This window comes from Aplysia californica, unplaced genomic scaffold, assembly GCF_000002075.1.
Source record: "Aplysia californica isolate F4 #8 unplaced genomic scaffold, AplCal3.0 scaffold00712, whole genome shotgun sequence".
Lineage (NCBI taxonomy): Eukaryota > Metazoa > Mollusca > Gastropoda > Aplysiida > Aplysiidae > Aplysia > Aplysia californica.
In genome coordinates this window covers 80,458-86,966 of record NW_004797982.1, presented here as the reverse complement: position 1 = coordinate 86,966, position 6,509 = coordinate 80,458, and the positions used below count along the sequence as shown (strand labels likewise).

At 43.8% G+C, this 6,509-nt stretch overlaps 1 protein-coding gene across 1 annotated transcript in view; it reads left to right on the top strand.

Moving 5' to 3' along the window:
* Positions 1-4,073: 4,073 nt before the first annotated feature.
* The window catches only part of LOC101863217 (U4/U6 small nuclear ribonucleoprotein Prp3), a 37,506-nt gene continuing 35,070 nt past the window's right edge, over positions 4,074-6,509 (top strand). The window contains exon 1 of the mRNA XM_013088263.2: positions 4,074-4,193. The gene's annotated coding sequence lies outside the window, so the exon portion shown is untranslated. The remainder of the gene's footprint in view (positions 4,194-6,509) is intronic.

Sequence of the window (6,509 nt, the reverse complement as noted above, 5' to 3'; positions counted from 1 at the left end):
ACAACAACAACAACAACAACAACAACAACAACAACAACAACAACAACAACAACCAACAACCAACAACCAACAACAACAACAACAATACGCTTAAATAACATTTTGTATAGCCCAAATCCCCGCCCAACGCAATTTCTACGCGCTTTATAATCTATACTATTATTACCCCAGCAGACCTGATGGCATTCTGAAACCATTTCAACTTCCTGGGAAGCATAATTATATAAATCTACCCCGACAATGCAAGCTGCCATTTTATAGTCGCTAAAATACTACCATACTGACAAGATCTTTCGCTGTCTATGGCCGGGTACCAATTCCCACCTGGGTAAAGTGAGGAAAATTCGTATAAAGTGCCTTTCCCAAGGACACAACGTCGGGCCTGCAGCTCGAATCCCGAACCCGCTACTAGTCCTACTCTGAGGTTGTTGTTTTTTTTAAAATATACGGTACGTTTCTAAACCATTGGTTTGTGTGTATAAAGGCTGCGCAGTATCGACGAGACTACAGTTTGCATTATATGTATAGGCCTATTATTATCTTCATGTTAATGTGTTGTTGGTTTATTTTGTTTTTTTAAAAACCGTTCTGTGGGTGGTTGGCGGGTGCTCTGGTGTGGTTTGCTTCTTCTTTCCCATGAAACATCTATCATCCTTATCTCCCCTTCTTCTTTTTTATGTTTGTTACTCTCTTGTAACACCACTAATCTTCTGGCGCTCATATGACTTGTGCAGTTGCGAGCGCCGTAAAACCTCTACTAAAACTAAGCTTTACCGGTCTCGTAAAGCCACGAACAATTTCCCCCTGTGATAAAAAACCTTATCCTATCTCATCTTACCTTATCTTACCTGTATTACCTGTCCTGGGCAACAACGTCATTGCACACCGGACAGGTCCATAAGTGCTCAGTTCCCCCCAGCATCAAAGCCCTCAAGGTATCCATACTGATTGTTTCAGTGGCTGTCTGATTATGGCGACGTCTTTCCTTTCCAGATAATCGTTCCTTTCTTCCTTCTCCCCTCTCTATCCCAATTTCCGCATCCTAATGATTGCGTGGTGTCCTGCTGTCTCCCCGTCTTCCTCATCACGAAACTTTTCCTCGGGGGTCTTCAACACTTCTCCTTTGTCAAATTTCACCTCACCATCAACCACGGCACTACTGCCTGCCAGCCTATCAGCCTCTTCATTGTCCTTCACTCCAGAGTGCCCAGGACAGAATATCCACGTGATGGCTCTAAGTGATGAGTGTTGTATTGGGTTCATCCATTCACTCCGAAGCAGCCCTTTCTCAATCCTTCACAAGATGCTCTGGGAGTCTGTGACAATGATGAGATGGGCAGTTCTTGGTCTTGTATTTTGAAACCAGCCAAGCGCTCTTGCTTCAGCCTCAATCTCCATTTTCAGGGTTGAAGTTGTTCTTTCTATGGCCCGTGACATGCTATGAACATTTTTGTTCCCACTGTACTCTACAAAACCCCACCCACTTCTCTCACTCCTCCTGACTGATCCATCCGTATAGATCACTGGGTCCTCTGGCTTGGAATGCTCCTCAATTAACTGTCGTATGTCATTCCCGTCTTTCACGACCCATAGTGATGTGAACATTGGCCAGGCTTCTGCAATCGGGGCTCAGTTCAAACCATTCCTTTCCACAGCATATTTCATCGATGCCACAAACTTTCCTCAAGGAGTCTTCGGCTTCTGCCGTCCATGAACTGCCCCGTTTAATCCTGTTTCCTTTGATGCTGCTTAGGTTGTCGTGCAAAGGGTGCCTCGGGTCATCCAAAACATTCAAATACACTTTGCCTGTGCCACCTTATGCCTCACTCTGATGCTGGCCAGGTCAAGGATGTATCTCATACAGACAACATGGGTGTCCTTTGTGCAACCCAGAACGGCCCTCATAGCCGCATTCTGTACTCTCTCCAACCTGTCTATCTGAGTCTTGGACAGAGAGAGGATGCCCAGACCATAGTCTATGACTGACAGAACCACCAGCTGCATTAGGAGAAAAAGAACTCTCTGGTGAATTCCCGCTGAAGCCAAGGTCTTCACTTCATTGATGCCCTTCTCAGCCCTGACAGCAACATTGTCAATATGTCTTCGGAACGAAAGTGTCCTGTCCAGAGTGATTCTCAGGTACTTCAGCTCATGCTGTCTGTCTATGAGAAAGTGATCAAGCACAATTGGAGGGGTAGGATCTTTCACAAAACGGTTGTTGAGTGAGCACCAGATGACCTGTGCTTTGTCTGAATTGATGACTGCATTGTATTCCTCACACCAATCTGTGACCTGGTGCTCAGCCTGTCCTGTAGCTTCCGTCCAACCGCTGGCCTATCACGACCTTGTCCTTGAGCAAAAGTGGGAGGGAATTTGACTCTGGACCCACCAACCGTCCTAACCGATGTAAGGGGAAATTTGAGGAAGAATAGGGGCGGATGGTGGTTCCCACACTCTAGGGGGATTGAAGGAGAAGGGGATCCAAAGAGGAGAGGGGAAACACAGCCATCTGTGCGGACCAGTCCGACGGATCTCCAACCAGATTATGATGGAGACTTTAAGTAGACAGACTCTGGGATGGATTCTGAAGAGGGGAGTGGGAGGGGGGAGGGGAGAGCAGAGATGGACATGTTCCGACTGCAGTGACCCCAACACAGCGGACAAGTAAGACAAGTAGGCTATGTAAATATAATAAGACCTTGTCCGTAGACCATCACATCATCTACAAAGGTTAGGATTCTTCCTGCTCCACTTACACCGATCCTGGCAATTTTGGATGTATATATGTTGAACAGAACCGGCGATAAGGCTGATCCTTGTGGCTGTCCTGAGGCAATCACTAACTGGGTCTGACATCCATCGCCCACTTCTCTTATCTTATCTTATTTCGTAGAAATAAAGAAAAAGAAAAAAAATATGAGACCACTGCCTGCTTTTGAAGGTATGCCTCTCGTACAGCCAGGTCAATTCTTAGTATTGTATAGGCATCGCTTTTAAGTCATATATGATTGTCTGGGGCGTGTTTGAGTTTGATGCGGGGGACGTGATTGTCACAGAGTGTCACAGCCACAAGAAGTGGTGGTATATAATTCTTTTTTTTTTGGTAAGTGTTTTACGGCACTCGCAGCTGAAGGTGATATGAGCGCGCTCAGCACATTTTTTTGTTAGGCATGAAAGGTGATGAGCAACAACAAAAAAAGAAAGAAAGAAAATTCGATAAAAATATTTTAAAAAACAGTGGAAAAATGCCAGTTTCTTCACTTTGATTCTTTTCAGGAGCGCCTGGTTTCACCAAACTGCCTCCCATGAGGGTGGGGGATGGGTAGAGGAGGGGTTACAAGTCTACGGGGGGTGGGGGGGGGGGGTACATGTATTAGTGTAGGCCCTGTAGGCCTTTATGCAAGTCTACCAGGGGAGAGGGATACACGTGTTTGGCTTTTTATAAAGAAAATACTTATGTCTGGTTTGCTATGGTTGTTGTTGTTATTTTGGGTAAATTTTTACTTTCACTCCCGCACACAGATGCACTGTTTCAGGGGTCAAACTGCTGTACTGTTTGCTGCAGACCACACATAAAGCCACTAAAACTGTCGCAAATCAATTATTTTCAAGACAATTTCAAATCTAACTGTAAAATATCAAATTATGGCTGTAAAAACAGGGGGGCATGCCCCCCTGTAACCCCCCAGATTTTCTTTTACCCCAGTGGGGCAGGCCCCCCTGGAACCCCCCGATTGGTCCAAAGCATGTCTATCTCGGTTAAAAACAATCAAATATTTCAAAAACCATTAATTTGCGACGGAAATGAAGTTGATATTCGTGTTCAGCGCATCAATAATTAGTAGAAAATAGACAACTGGTAGCTTAGTGTGAAACTGGAGGGAAAGTAAAAAAATACCTTATTTTGTTAAAATGGTTATTTTTAACTGATCTTTTTTTACAATATTGCTTTTGTGCATTGAAATGTATTTTTTCCTCTCGAACGGACTATGTCTTTCGTCATTTTTCGGCGCTGTCGGCAAAAAGAGTATTCCGTTTTTAAAATTAGGATTCCACAACATTAGCAGATCGTTTTAAACGAAACGAATAAATCTACTGCAGTAAATTACTGTTCAAGTGTTTGTTTCTGACACCTTCGATTTTCTTGCGTTTTGATTTCAGCCTATGCCGTAGATTTAATATTTCACACTTCGGTGAGTCTTTGATTGTTTTTTTTAGTAACACTGATAAATACACACTTTGACATACATATGATTTAGTGGAGGTTATTTTGGCCTAGTCGGCTTCTTTTGAATTTTGGTTGAAGCTTTCCCAAGAACAACCTAATTTCGATAAGTTCCTTGAATTTGTGGCCAGTCTGTATCACCGTTGTATGCCACCCACTTTACATGATACGCATACCTTTGATTTCATCTAGATCTAGAGCCCCTGTTATCCCATTGTGTATACTTTGAAAGGTTATCCTTGATATGAGGTTTCTGAAACGGTATGGTGCAGAGAAAAAATGTCTTTGAATACTCTGACTCTGATGGCTGTGAGTCGTGAGTGTGACTGTGTGTGGTGACTGCTCAGGCCTCATCCAGGCCTCAGACTCGGGCTCAGGCTGAGATTCCAAGACTGGCACTTTCTTCACTTCGTTCAGTTTTACAACAAGGTTACCACATTTATCTGTTGACACGTCGTGGCAGTCACTTTCCTAGAGACAGGAGCTTTCACTACTTTCATAGCTGCAACCATAGCCATAGTCCATAGTACCAAATTTGACCGTTTGTTGACAAACTTTGTCAATCACTTTCTGAGTTCTCTTTGACATTGTCTTTAGTTCTTGTTTTAACTCTTGTCTATGTCGGACGTGCCAGGCAGGCCGCCGGGGTCACTCAGTGTGTGAAAGTGGCTATTCTCACCCGCCCGGAAGTTCTCGCAAGATCAACTCCTCCCCTCTTCTTTCTCTCTCTGTCTCTTTCTGAATACTGTCTATCGGTGTGGACGATCAAATTGACCAAAACAAAGTTAAAAAATGATGTTAAAACACAAAAGTAAATTAATTTGGTTGTCTACAAAGATGCTACGGCTATTTAACTTTTCGAATCGAGCCGAACTACGCGGGTCGCCATTTTGTTTTGCCCGGAAATTCTCGCGCTACTCCTCTCTCTCTTTCTCTCTCTCTCTCCACTGCCCACAGACAAAATTGTACGCTTTTAGTAGGCTACAGTTGTAATGGAACGTTTGTTCACGGCACAGATTCACAGAATTCTACAATTTTTCCTCACAGTGTAGAATTCTATGGTTTAGGGTGAACGCAAAATTTGGTGAACGCGCACCGGGTGAGAATGGCCACAAGACTCGCCTGCACTATTCTCACTCCGGGTGAGAATAGAGGTGGCCCTCAGTGTGTACTGTTGGTGTACTGGCGTGCGCCGGGAAACGTGTGTTTTCGCCATGAATACCGTTGGAGTGTGTTAATCGATGATGAAAATAGGAAGTGTGCCTATTTGCATCGCCGCGTTGCGATTAGCGCCAGTGCTAAATAAAACGCCCCGTTGCAATTAGTGCCAGTGCTAAATAAAACGCCGTGTTGCCGTGTGTAAAATATCAAGCTTAATCTGCACATCGTTTATCGAAAGTTCTGATGGCTGAAGTGAGTCTACTTATTATGACTTATAGTTCTTTGTACCTGCACAATGCCATGGTATTCCAAACTATCAAACAAGCTTATTTTTTATCAGTAGTATAATTTCGTACAAAATCAAGCTCATTTGAAAGATTTTGTATAGAAAAATGGAAGTCTTGTTTCCTCACTATCCTTTCGAGCTCCTCATGTCTAAGTGGGTCAATTTTTTAAATAATTTCATTGGAAGAACATCTAGAGCTACTGACTTGGCATTTTTAAAATTAGACGTGTATGCCTCGAATACGAACCAACGCAGGCGGTTCTAGAAGAAGGCCACAAACGCACTCAAACTCAAGCAGATTGACGCACACACACTTGACCTGCGTGAATGGGGATCCGACTCAGGACCCGAATTTCACGTAAGATGATGCCCGTGCGCTGATCCTAGGGCTACACTGATTCGGGACCAGAACGTAGACGAGGTGCCGAAATAGGCTTATCGGGCGACATAAATAAACCCGTCCCCCGCAGGACGAGGGTTAAAATCCGAAGTGACTATTTCTCCAAATGCTCAGGAAAATAAACTTGACCTCTAGATCTAGATCTAGAAATCGAGATTCTATTTCTCCGAACGGTTCCTGTTCTTGAAATTTTTTTGTTATTTGCCAGAGTTCGGCGCCATCTTTCATTCTGCCATTCTGCAAGGACTGGGAAGAAGCAATTTTTGCATCGAATTCAAACATAACATTGCTTGATGTGAACAGAGTAAGGGTGAGATAAAGAGAATCAGAAAGACAGAGAAAGAGAGAGAACGAGCGAGCGAGTGAAACAAAGATAAAGAAATAAAAAGTACATGTGGACAGCTTGAGTTGACAGGAGCAATGAAGGGGGTGGGGGG